Source organism: Emydura macquarii, unplaced genomic scaffold (genome assembly GCF_026122565.2).
Source record: "Emydura macquarii macquarii isolate MOO-44397 ecotype Brisbane River unplaced genomic scaffold, CSIRO-AGI_Emac_v2 contig_1676, whole genome shotgun sequence".
In the NCBI taxonomy this organism is placed as follows: Eukaryota; Metazoa; Chordata; order Testudines; family Chelidae; genus Emydura; species Emydura macquarii.
Genome location: NW_027131813.1, coordinates 1,080,120 through 1,093,745, shown reverse-complemented (window position 1 = coordinate 1,093,745; position 13,626 = coordinate 1,080,120). Strand labels below are relative to the sequence as shown.

General features: G+C 44.5%; 1 protein-coding gene across 1 annotated transcript in view; it reads left to right on the top strand.

The window, feature by feature from the left end:
* The first annotated feature begins 1,069 nt into the window (after positions 1-1,069).
* KIF13B (kinesin family member 13B) overlaps positions 1,070-13,626 on the top strand; it is a 239,215-nt gene continuing 226,658 nt past the window's right edge. The window contains exon 1 of the mRNA XM_067556161.1: positions 1,070-1,133. The gene's annotated coding sequence lies outside the window, so the exon portion shown is untranslated. The remainder of the gene's footprint in view (positions 1,134-13,626) is intronic.

Genomic DNA, 13,626 nt, shown 5'->3' with positions numbered 1-13,626 from the left:
ACATAGGAAGGCATTTACAGAGCACAACAAGTTTTCACGTATTATAAAACACTGGAGCTATCCTACATGTTCTTCAGTGCCACCTACAAATACTTTATTAACTATATACAAACAGAGCACTCTAGTAACAACACCAAAGAGCAGTGTTGCTGGCTAGATCATGCAGTAGAAGAGAAGGTGGGTGTTGTTGGTTTTTTAAACCTTTCCCACTTCCACCAGCAAACTGGTTAATTTTAAAGGAAAGTTGCTAGTGCATAGATGCCCATCACGCTTCCTTGTGGTCATACCGGCTTTTACTTCCTACTTTAAAAAAGCCAGATTGGGATTATTGTGAACTACCAGTTAAATAACTTGAAGAGAAGGGGAAGCCTAAAAGACTGCAGGATGAAAAAGTCCTATTGAAACTCCAGTTTGAAGGCAGTTCCTCTTTTAAAGGCAAAGCATCAGATGAGGAAGAATCTTGTAATTTAATCATTTCTAGTACATTTCAACAAATATGCCTATCTGAACATTGCAGCGTCTGGTTATACTCTTAGCTACACTGGTATGAGTCTGGCTGGAATAACGCCATTAAAAGTCTCTGGAGTTTCACTGATGTAGAAGCAGCACGAGATCAGAATCAGGCCCTAAAACAATAATTCCATTTTGAGAGTTGAAAGTTATCAACCATCTGAGCTGTAACTTCCTGTAAATTAAACTGAAGAGGTTCTGATGAGAATTGAGGACAATAATTTCTGTAATTTTTTACTAGAGATGAATTCAAACTACACCTTTTAGATCAGGATCCAGAGTTCCAACACCTCCAAAATTCAGGGCTGCTCAGCTCTGGATCCAGAGTTTAGATCCAGGATTTTGATTTAGACCTAAGTTTGACTTGAAAAAGGTGGCCCTTTAAGGATTGTGGGGCCCAGGTTTCCCTGTGATGGATCAGCTGCCCTCCTAGCTAATCTAGAAGTCAAATGGCCCTGATTAATTATTAGGCCCAACTGGGAAGGGGTCATGAGTTGCTTACAAAAAGGGTTAAATGAGCTGGGTGGTGGAGAAGCATTGCTGTTGGTCTGTTCTCTCCTACCACATGACTTGTCCTGATGCAGCAGGAGAAGGCCTCCGAGATCCAGCAGTCTGCTTGGGTTGTGAGTTTTGTATTACTTTGTGAGTTTTTTTGTTTGAACTAATAAAAATGTGTCCTGGAAGAAGGGTCTGAAAGACTGGGGCCATGCCTACACTACCACTTTTGCTGGCAAAATGTATCTTGCTTGGAGGTGCATCCTAGTGATAAAAGACTTGCACCCATGTAGATTTCAAACCAGTGTCTGCTGATTTCACCCTGATTTCAAACCAGTGTCTGCTGTATCTGTGCAAGTCACTTTACATGCTGGTGCAGCATGCCCCCACGAGGGCTTGCACGGGACCGGCAGTGTAGCTTGTGTGTAGACCTGTGTGTGCAAAACAAAACAAAAACCCTCTACTACTGTATATACTCCCATAAGGGAGTCAAAGGCAAAACTAAACTGGTCAATGGGATTTATCCTGTGAGTGAAATAAATTGTGTGTAAGTGTTTGCAGGATTAGGCCCTAAGGGTTTGACTGTATGGGAAATCTGTACCTGTTATATCAGTGTAGTTAAACCACTAGTGATACTGGTATAACTCCCCATGTGGACACACTTATTCTGGTATAAGAGTGGCTTTTTGTGGGTTAGATTAAACCCATTCCAAAGCAATAAACTAAACCAAAAAAAAGACACTGTAATAAGAGTGTCAGCACAGGGAGGTATGTTGATATAACTCCTCATTGGCAACTGTTGACCCAGCCTGGATCATGTTATATGCGTAAGAGGTCTACTCAGTAGTAAAGGATGTGGGTTCAAATTCACACCTGCGTTCATAATGGTATAACTCTTCTGTATAACTAAGCCCTTAGGCTGTAAACTCTTCAGGGCTAAATCCTTGTTTGTTAATCTGAAAGGTGCTAATGGCTGCCAGCAACTGTCTATGACCAGATCTACACTACAAACTGACATCCGTAGGACTACATCGCTCAGAGGTGTGAAATCCACATCTCTGAGTGATGCAGTTAAACCAACCTAATCCCCGGTGTAGCCAGTGCTATGTCAACAGGAGAGCTTTTCCCAACGATGTAGCTACTGCCTCTCACGGAGCTGGATTAACTATGCCATCAGGAGAAGCTGTCCTATCCTTCACTACAGGGGCGTGGCTGTTTTAAGTGTAGACCTGCCCTTAGATCCAAAGACAATCACAGACCTTGTTAAAGCCACTGGGAGTGCAATGCACTCTTTCACACTCATCAGAAGGAGCATTCCAGCCCCTTTGTATAGTAAAAGCAATTGCAGACAATGGGGAAGGGGGGTTCCGCTCACATGGCACATGTGATGGGTCACAGGGCAGGCCAAAATTAAAATGGACCGAGGAGCTTTTCTGATTGCAAATGCAGGGGCTAAGAGATTAATTGCAGAGTGTGGGGAGAGGAAAGCCAAAGGGAGGAGTTGTAAGGGTGACTGTGAGAGGAAGCAGACAGGCTGAGCTTCTTGGGCACAGAACTTGCTAGAGGGGCGGGCTTGGGAAATTGTGTCAGAGAAACGGGTTTTGTGTAGGTGTTTCTGTAAATAAACAAGGTTACATCAAGAACATTTCTGACTCACAGCACTGATTGTTCCCGCCCAGCCATCCTGATGGAAACAATGCTGCAATGCCCTGAATTTGGCTAACAGTTTGGGCCAAAGGGGCACCATTTACTTAAATGTTCACAAAGCACGGAGCACACAATTCTATATAAATAATAATAAATATAGTACTGTCATTTACTTCTTCTGAAGTCCCACTGGGTACACAATTAAGTTAGCAAAAACAAATGTCATTGAAATATTTTCTATTTCTGTAGAGTCTGTTTTCACTCTTTGTATGCATTTAATGAGATTTTAATTCTTTTTTTAACAAACATTTGGTGTAGAGGGGAGACCACAATCAACCTATTTAGATCTCACATTTTACCTGCCATTACATTTTTATAATGGGATAATAAGTTTGATCTTAATTGTTAGGGGATTATTAGATGGGGGAGACTACTACTAGATACTACTAGAGAAACTCTTTTTATTTAATTACCCATTTATCAGAATTTTTTGAGTGAATCCCTACTATTCTATTACACCAAAAAAAGGGGGAGCTCCCCCTTCTGCCGAACAGCAGCACTGCACGATAAGAAGCGCTGCTGGTATGATTTTTCAGAGGTGCTGTGTACTCTCAACTTCTGCTGGAGTCAATAGAAAGGTAAGGGTGCACAGCACCTCTGGAAAAACAAGGGCCATGTGTTCCCAGAGTTGTACATATCCTCACTAAGCATGTCAATAATGCCAGGAAATAAAGAAAAAGCATCTATGTTGGTTTCTGCTGCACTATAAAGATGGCAGCAAAGAACTTTTTTAGACATCTTCATGTAATAATTCTCTACTGAACAATATGCAGAATCATGGAAACTAAAAATGGAAGGAAAAAGATCTATGAGCTAATCTAGGGTCAAATCCAGCTCCTACTAAATCTCAATGGAAGTTGGGTCAAGCCTTAGTCCAGCCCTCAAGTTATCTTTAGGAAAAGGGGAGAAGGTGGGGAAACAATTGGCTCTTTCAAACTATTTAAAAGACTAGGCTGATGACAAGGGCAGAATGAGATCCAATGGCTGGAAGATAACGCTAGACAAATTCAAATTGGAAATAAGGCACAATGTTTACCAGTGAGGGAAATTAATCACGAGAGCAATTTAACAAGAAATGTGGTGAATTCACCATGACTCGAAGTCTTTCAAGCAAGATTGGACGTCTTTCTGTAAAACGTGCTTTAGTTCAGCCAGAAGTTATGGGTGTGATACAGGAGTCACTGGGTGAAATTCTATGCTGTGTTATGCAGGAGGTTGGATTAGATGATCGTAATGGCCTCTTTTGGCCTTAGAATCTATGAACCAATTAAAATATTTTCCTGGTGCGGTGATTTGTTAAGCAAAATCCTAGAAACACTTAACTTGCAGATAAACATTACGGACCCAATTCTGCACCTAGATACATAGAATCGTAGGGCTGGAAGGGACCTCGAAAGGTCATCTAGTCCAGTCCCCTGCACTGATGGCAGGACTTAGTAATATGCACCATGCCTCCTGAACTCATATAACTTGTGTGTGGCAGGGAAAGGGAGGACTAGATAAAGTACTTGGCACACGACAGAGAACAATCTTGTACTAGCTAAGCAGCCATGGACTAAGTAGGGGTTAGAAGCAGCTCTCAGGGCTGGTCTACACTAGAAGTGCCACGTTGGCCTGCTGTAGTGTGTCTGGTGAAGACTCTATGCCACGGATGGCCAAACTTACTGACACCCCAAAACCTCCCTCCCTGCTGGGCAGAATCCTCTAGCCCCACCACCCTGCCACAGGGCAGACGCTTTGAGCTCCCCACCCCAGCGTGGTAGGTAGAGAATAGGGTGGAGCATGGGGGCTCCACGAGTCATACTTTAACTATAAAAGAGCCGCATTCAGCTCATGAGCCAGTTTGGCCACTCCTGCTCTATGCCTTCGGCATAATTACTGCACTTCTGCATGCGCCGCTCAGAAGGGTCTTTTTTCACACCCATGAGCAACGCAAGGTAGATCGACTTAAGCAGTGTAGATCTGCCCTGAGTGAAGTCAGTAGGAAAAAAAATCGCATTGACTTCAATGTGAGTTGGATCAGGTCTTTGGGAATCTATCGGTAAAGTACAAAATGTCCTTTGTTAACAATGATTCTACACTTGGATATGTACTCTCCAACCACTTAACCCCATTGGTTGCTTCTGGGCTTCATTTCTTAGATCACAGACTGTAGAGGCCGAAGATAACTGTGGATGGAAAGTGATTATACAAAGTTGCTCTCGGCTCCCATAACACCATCACATTCAGAATTTACCAAAGGCAATACTTTTTCACACAATGGGTAATTCAATTGTGGAACTGACTGACGGAGGATTTACTGAAGCCAGGAATTCAAAGGGACTGGGCATTTACATAGTGAACACTAACAAAAAGAGTGTTAGAAGGGAGAACTGTCATCTGGATCTACTCTGGCAGTAGAAGAGGACAGGACGGAGGTAAGAGCTCTACAAGTGGCATTGAAGAGTAGAGGCAAGTCCCACTAAAATTGTGGTTTATATCTTCATACGCCTAAATAAACATGAACTAATTCTGATAAGGTCTGAACAGTATTAGACCTGGATCCCAAAGTAGATTGAAATAGAGCTGCTTGTTATATAAAAACCGTGCCGTGTCCATATCTGCACTAAGGATTTGTTTACTGAGGAATTTTTTCACAGTACATCACATTTTTGTGCCTTTGTTTTATATTTGGCACATGATGGAAAGGATGATCTTGGGGTTATGGAACAGGATAGAAATCTTGTCAACATGAACAGTTAGTTCATGGCAGGCTGGGGTTTGAATCAACCCCATACCCTAGTCTCCCTCTGCTGGATTGTCCGTGTGCGCCCTGCTGATGTGTATTAACAGTTTGTTAATGCACTTTGATGTACTCCTGTTTCAAAGAGGACTAAAACCAAGTGCATTCACAAACTGTTAGTGCATCTCAGCTCGGTGCACAGGACAGTTGGTCTGAGGCAGGCACATGAGAGGGAGATTCACAGCCCAGCTTGCTGTGAACTAAATATTTGTGTAGACAAGTGGGACATGAGTTCTATTTCCAGTCTTGCTGGAGATTTGCTGCATGACCTGGCTGAGTCACTTCCAACCTTAACTTCTCACAATTCAGTGTTTTGGCTCTTCTTTGCTAATAACATATGATGAGGTGAAACTATTAAAAGGGGAAAGTAGGATGAATGTTATAGAAGTGCTGGAACCGAAACGCCCCATCCATACACCTCTGAATGTTGAGAAATTTTGGATCTGGACCCAGATTTAGTGTCTCAGTCCCATTTCTACTGAATATCAGCAACAACTCTGTAGCAATAAAATGTATTTGGCTGTGGAATGGTCTCTCAAGGGAGGTGGTGGAAGCCCTATCATTAGAAAGGAGAGAGACTGGAAAAGGCAATAGAAAATATATTCTAAAGAGAAATCCTGCACCTGTGGGTTGAGCCTGAAGTGTGATGGACCTTTGAGATGAAGACTAGCGGATTAGATCAGTGGTTCTCAACCAGGGGTACGCAGAGGATAAGCAGAGGTCTCCCAGGGGGTACATCAACTCATCTAGATATTTGCCTCATTTTACAACAGGCTACATAAAAGGCACCAGTGAAGTCAGTACAAACTAAAATTTCATACAGACAAAATGAGAAAGGAAGCAATTTTTCATTCATGGTGCACTGTGACAATTTTGTATTTTTATGTTTGATTTTGTAAGCAAGCAGTTTTTAAGTGAGGTGAAAAATGTGGGGTACGTGAGACAAATCAGACTCTTGGAAGGGGGCAGAGTAGTCTGGAAAGGTGGAGAGCCAAATGACCTAGTGAATCTGGCATCTCTCTCAGCAGTGCTGTTCTTTGCATCTCTGGCTAGGTCTGGTCCTGTGCAATGATAACTAGCTCCACTAGAGGCCAGCAGCTGCCTTATTTTGCTCATTGTACTGTTCCTTTCCTTTCGGAAGGCTCTGGAAATGAAATGAGATAAAGCCAAATGGCCGCATCTCGCACCGTTCCCATGCCATGTGGTCCTATCTAGGAGGGACGTCCATCATTTTTTAATATTTATGCTTTCTCAGTTTCTTAATGTTTGATATTACCACCCATCAGCATTGTGTCTCAGCACATCACTAAGCCCTGGTCTACACTTTCCTGGAGATTCGGCGGCAGTCAATTGTTGTGCCTTCTGCGCACCGTCTTCACTGCACTGCGCCGACGGGAACTGCGCTACTTCAGGGGGTGGTTTTATTCAGTCGACTTCCTGAGCGATTGAGCGGGTCTACCCTGACCACTCAATTGATCCAGAAAGATCGATCTGGTGGCGGTGACTTTACCACCGTCAGTATAGACATGCCCTTAGTGTCTCCGAAAAGGTCTCCTGCTCCAAAGCATTTCAAGTGAGACAGTGGATTAACCAAAACCCCCAGATGCAAACTCCAGAACTTCAGCGAGAGAGGGGATGTGGATTGGAACCAGGATCAAGATGTGAATCTCAGAGCAGGGCCATAGCTCTACAATAGGAGTTCAGATCTGGATCAGAACTAGGCTAGCAACGCCTAGTTCATTTCAATGGAATTTAAAAAAACGTGTTCCTGTTTTTTCACCTCCTACCTTCATCCCTAAATTTCCCGTTTAGCACACCCAAATATTGACAGGTACCTTATGGAACTGGTAACATCAAGTATCAGTTACAGAGGAAATGCCATGAGAGCTTTCGATTTTAGTAGCCATCCTGCTTTATACATTAGGAGATAAAAGTTTTCGCTCAGATGCCATCTTTCTGTGGTCGCGTTGCCAACTCTTGTGTTGTTTAGCACGAATCTCATGGTTTTTGGCATCTTTCTGAAAACTCCAACTCCTGGAGGGATGTTACTACATGAGCATCTGAGCTGTCACTCTAAAAATACAAAACAAAGTGATTTCTAGCCCTCATGGCTGTGAAGAAAAGCTGGAAAAGGTAAATCCTAAAGGCTTAAAAATCAGAAGGCAAATAAAAGGACCCCAAATGTATTGTCTTAAAGCCAGTCTCATGATTTTTGGGAGCCTGGAGTCATGATTTTGAATGCTCGGGGTTGGCAGAGCTCCAGGGGTGAGTCTAAACAAACTTTCTTTAAATCTCCAGTTAATTGATCGACAGTTAACTCAAGGTAATTACCATGTTTGTAGAGGCTGATTAATAATTGTGTCAATTTAACTCAATGTTGAAAACTAGGTGTTCTTGGGGTACGTCTCCACTGCAATTAAAAACCGCAGCTGGCCTGTGCCAGCTGACCAGGACTCAGGCTCCAGGCTTTTAATTGCAGTGTAGACGTCCCAGGTGTGGGCTGCAGCTCACGTTCTGGTACCTTCCCACCTTGCAGAGTCCTAGAACCCAGGCTGCCTAAGCCCAGACATCTGCACTGTAAGCAAACAGCCCCACAGCCCAAGCCAGCTGGGGCAGACCAGCCACTAGTGCCTAGCTGCAGTGTAGACCTACCCTTGGACAGGGCAAGGAGGGAACCTAGGGTTTGCCTCAGCCAGCTAACACACGGTAAACTGACAACTGCCTTGTCCACCCTGGTCATTTACCATGGGTCGATGATTAAACGTGATTAAAAAAAACTCAACCCACCATTTTTCCTTGGAAGACCAGGCCCAGGCGTAGGCGAGCCCCGCGAAGCCTCACATAAGTTCTGTAAGTGAAACCCTGGCTCCATGGACGTCTACGGGAAAACCTCCCGCTGATTTCCACCAAGCCAGGATTTCACCCTGTGCCTCCAAGTCACCTGCAGCACTTCAGAGAACTACTTTAAAGGGAGTTTAGACACAGGCCCCCACACTGGGTATGCCTGCGCTGCAGTTAAAAACCTGTGACTAGCCCACACCAGCTGACTCAGGCTTGCAGGACTGGGGCTAACGAGCTGTTTAACAGCAATGCAGCTGTTTGGGTGCAGGCTGGAGCCCAGGCTCTAGGACCCTGCAGTGTGGCCATGCATACCGGCTAGGATCATGGGCGTAGTTTGGGTGGACGAGGAGGGGGAAGGGGCGTTGCCCCCTACGCGGGGCCCTGTTGGCCTGGTTGGAGCTGCCCCCTTCCTCCCCCGAAATGTAGACGTCAAGCTACGCCTATGGCTATGGTCCCTTTGCTCTCTGCCCTTTCCTAGGGACGTTAGAAATAGCTCACTGGAGCCAGCGGTCAGAGCAGAAAGGTGGTACCTTGTTGCAAGGAAGGGAGGCAAATCCCCCTAAAATCGTGTCCCCTCTTTATTCCGGTTGTTAAGCACTGCCTGCCAAGCAAGGGAGCTGTCCCTCTCCCCCACGCTTACAAGCCCGTTCCCCTTTCCACTCCGCCAGCCAACAAACCTAGCACAAGCAGGCTGCAGACAGGAATCCCCTTTCTCTCCCCCTAGCAGTAACTTTGCCATTTGTGTGTGTTCGGTTGCTGCTGTATCGTCATAGAATCGTAGGGCTGGAAGGGACCTCGCACAGTCATCTAGTCCAGTCCCCTGCACTTATGGCAGGACCAAGCATTATCTAGACTAGTGGTCTCCAAACTATTTACGTAGTGCACTTATGGGGAGCCAGGGCTGGGAGCGGGGCCAGAGTTAGGGTCGGGGCCAGAGGAGTTGGGATCCGGGAGTGAGCCAGCAGTCAGGGCTGAGGGCCAAGGACCAAGCCCAGGGCCATGGGTGGGGGTGGGTCTGGGGTCCGGAATGGGGCCAGAAGCGGAATCATGGTTGGGGGCCAGGAAAAGAGCCACAGCCAGAACGCGTTCGGGTGCAGGGCTGGGAGCCAGGGGCCAAGGATGTGGCAAGGAGCAGGTCTGGGCCGGAAGCAGAATGGGAGCAAAGGCTGGGGATGGGGCCAGGGGCCGAGGAGTGGCCAGGAGCAGAGCTGCAGTCAGACAGCAGTTGGGTGTGAAGCCAGAACTGGAGCAAAGCAGGGCTGGGTGGCGCTCCCCTCCCCCACCCCAGGAGCTGGCCCAGGCCTCACCGTGCCCCCCTGAACATAGGGGAGCATGCCCCACATTTTGGGGACCTCTGATCTCGATCATCCCTGACAGGTGTTTTTCTAACCTGCTCTTAAAAACTTCCAGTGACGGAGAGTCCACAACCTTCCTAGGCCATTTATTCCAGCACTTCACTACCTGGACAGTTAGGAAGTTTTTCCTAATGTCCAACCTAAGCTGCCTTTGCTGCAAATTAAGCCCATTGCGTCTTGTCCTGTCCTCAGAGGTTAAGGTGAACAATTTTTCTCCCTCCTCCTTGTAACAACCTTTTAAGTACTTGAAAACTGTTATCATGTCCCCTCTCAGTCGTCTCTTCTCCAGACTAAACAAACCCAGTTCTTTTTGTCTTTGGGAGATGTTTATTTTTTTCCTTATAAGAAGCCAATATAACTACAGTATTTTAAAATAGGAAAAGAAAACTGCAGGAACCAGTAAGACCTGAATTCACCTAAGCACTTTAGCCACCAGGTGTCGCTCTTGTCTGCAGATGCAGGGTCTGCTATTGGCCACCATTAAACCTTCAATTCATTAATAAATTCCAACTTTTGCCAGGTGAAGATAACATTCCCATTTTTAAGACTCTCCCAGGTCTAAATGTCAAACAACCAACTGTCTAAAGGTAGTAGTGTCTGGATCTAGTGTTTTAATCCAGCCCATGATTTGCTATATACACACAACATATTATTAATGCAGTACTATTTATTATTCATTAATATAGAGGCAGCTGGAAAATTGAGATCTGGATTTGGACTCTGAACTCAATGCCCCCTCCAAATCTCGAATGAGTTTGCGTTTTACTTTGGGTCTATCTCTATCCTGCAAAAGAAACCCTGGTTCTTGCAGGTCACTCCTGCTCTGAGGATGTGAAACAATAATCTGTGACTCAGCAGATAAAGTTATAAAATATGCCAGTCTTTTGTGACAAGGGAATTCATTTCTCACAGAAAGAAAGAAATTCTGCAGGCATTGGCATTATTCTCTAGAACTTCAACTGTTCTGTGTTTCAAAGGATGTCTTTGTGCTTTCTTCTTGTGTTTCCAGAACGACGACTCTTTCTTGGATTCCCATCACATAATTTTCTGCTAATTCTGTTTTTTTAACTCTAGTTCAAACATCTTTAAAGATACCAAGTCCAAGGTATTATGAAATGAATCGAATCAAAATGTCAAGCCTTTAAGTGGAGAAAGAAGAGTTTTCTGAGGAAGTCCAAGAAACCAGTTGTCTTGAATGAGAAAGCTTATCAGCTAATTGAACAGCTGATAAAACCAAAATAATTCTTGGTCCACAAAGCAGAGACACTAAATCTAAATTGTAAGGCCCCTCCTGCAAACATTTAAACGTGCCAGCTGCAGGGGGAATCTGAGTTAGTACATGCATATGCTCTAATGGTAGTAGGGATGTAAAAGGTTAACTGTTTAAACAGTGGATTACCGTTTAAACTGGGGGAGCTGGCTCCCCACCAGTGAGTGCAGTCGGGCAGCTCTCACTGGCGGGGAAGCACAGAGGCCAGCACAGGATAGCCACAGCCAGGCTCAGCTCCCCTCAAGCAGGGAGAGACACGGAGGGAGGGTAGCCACCGCGGGGCTCCGCTCAGCTCCCTGCAAGTGAGAACTACCCAGCTACAGGGGGGAGAGTTTCAGCTAGCCAGCTCTCACGTGGCAGTGAGGAGCAAAGCCCAGCACGGCTCCCCGCCCGCCCCTTTCCCCCCAGCGTTTAACCGTTTAAAGGTTCTATTTTTAGAATGTTTAAGCGGATTTTGAATTAAACTAATTTTTACATCCCTAAGTGGTAAGGCCCTATAGTTCCATTCAGAAGGAAGGATTCGTATGAGAAGTGAAAGGACCCCAATTCTGCAAAAGATCTAAAGGACACCCAAAATATAAGCTGCTATCATGCCCAAACGTCCTGATGAGGACGTTGGAATAACCAAAGAAGGGTCTTCTACAGTTAATCCATCTCAGTTTTTACTCTGAACCCTGCAAATTCTGCAACACGACTTCAGGAGTTCAGTCATTTTGTTGTGTTACCCATGAAATGAGAACATGATCAATAAAGCTCAGCATTACATATTGCCCTAAAGAGTCTCGGTGCTTTGATTCTGCAAACCTTCCAGTGACAGGAACTGCTTCTCCAAAACATACATGAACCTCTTGAACCTGTAAACTTGTACAAACTGTCTCTCATGACATTTCTAGCATAACTGCTTGTGAATTGGCCAGAAAAGTTGCTACAAGCTGACTTTTTTTGCAGCGCTTTGGCACTTCTGCTATGGAGAACCTGACTTTTTTTATTTCATCCACACTGCTCTGCCCACCTCTGCTTTGAATGCTGACTGGTCCTTTTTGGGTTACACTTGAAGCAAACACATAACAAACTTGTCTTCAAGCGATTTCAGAACTTTACAGTTGTTTCCACTTGTTTGTCTCAGAAGGATCAACTACTGTATATTTTTCTCAGTTAAATCAGACTGAAGAATGAGATGAACCTGAAGAAAAATTGGCATATTAGAAGCTAACCTCAGAGTTGGTTATCAGTGAACTATTCCAGGAACTTCATAGAAAGCCTATGGCAAAATGCACAGCATCCAGAAGTCTTATCTGATGAATGTTTCATATTAGGTCTTCTGTTCTGACTAGGCTTGATCCTGAAGGATGCTGAGTGCCTCATGAGGAGTGCTGAGAGCCCTTAACTTCTGCTGATATTGAAGGAAACTCACTGAGGGTGCTCAGTACCTGGCAGGATTGGGCCCTAATGACGCTTAACAGTGTGTTTGGCACTGACTAGCATGTACAAGCTCCTCTGCTTTAGCTTTCGTAAGCCTGAATGATTTATGGACAGGAACTAGGTCTATAGCATATTAATAATTGATGCTTCTATTTTGATATGTGATCTAACAAATGATGATGCGAGTTTAAAATAGGCCTAACTTTTCTGGTTATATTTCAGTTCTTGGATGACGAGTTGTCCATAGAAATCTACAGTATTTTTTTCACTGTGCACTAAAATATAATTCTGTCCAGTCAAAGAGGGATGTTAGTCCCTGTTCATAATCATAAAATGACTAAAAAATGAAGGCCCCTCCATCCCATTGAACAGATAGCTAGGATAGTCTCAGGCAAATCTGCAGATACTCTGACCCCCATTCAACATGGCTGATGTAGATACAATGGATCCTTGGTGCTTTGATTGGTTCAAAACAACCATCTAACTTTGTCTCTGTTAAAGCCATAGGCCATGTCTATACCACGGGCACAGTGCCCGTAATGTAGGTGCTTCCTACATCAACGGAAGGAGATTTTCCATCAATAAAGGTAACCCACTTCCTGGAGCAGCATTAGCTAGATCAACAGAAGAATTCTTCCATTGACCTAGCCTCATCTATACTGAGGGTTAGGTGGGCTTAACTACAGTGCTCGTGGGTTGAATTTTCACATTCCCGAGCAAGGCAGTTAGGTCAATCTAAATTTTAAGTGTAGACCAGGCCTTGGACAGTCCAGTCACAGGGATGTAGTTAGCTCTCATCCACACTACAGCTTTAAAAACATGTTGTAACCACTGGCATAACAACAGTAATTGGGCTCTTTGACTTGGGTGTAATAGTGTTGAAGACAGGAGCTAAAGAAATGAATGGGAGGGGAAAGTAATGTCTCCCCTGATGGTTGTTTGTTACTTAATTACATTAGCATTTAAATAGCTGGAGCTAATCCTTGAATCATTATAGTGAATGCAGTGGGGAAAGGAATATAATTCACACATTTGTTATTACTATTGTATAGCTATATACAGTTCCCTATAAGGTGAGGCTGTGGCCATGTCTACACTACAGAGTTAAGTCGACTTAAGTTATGTCGATGACCATGAGTCTCTTTAATAACATCGGTTGAGCATGTCCACACACTGCTCCTTTTGTCAGCTGAGCGCGTCTCTTGCGTCTACAGAGAGAGTGTTGCATTGTGGGTAACTATCAC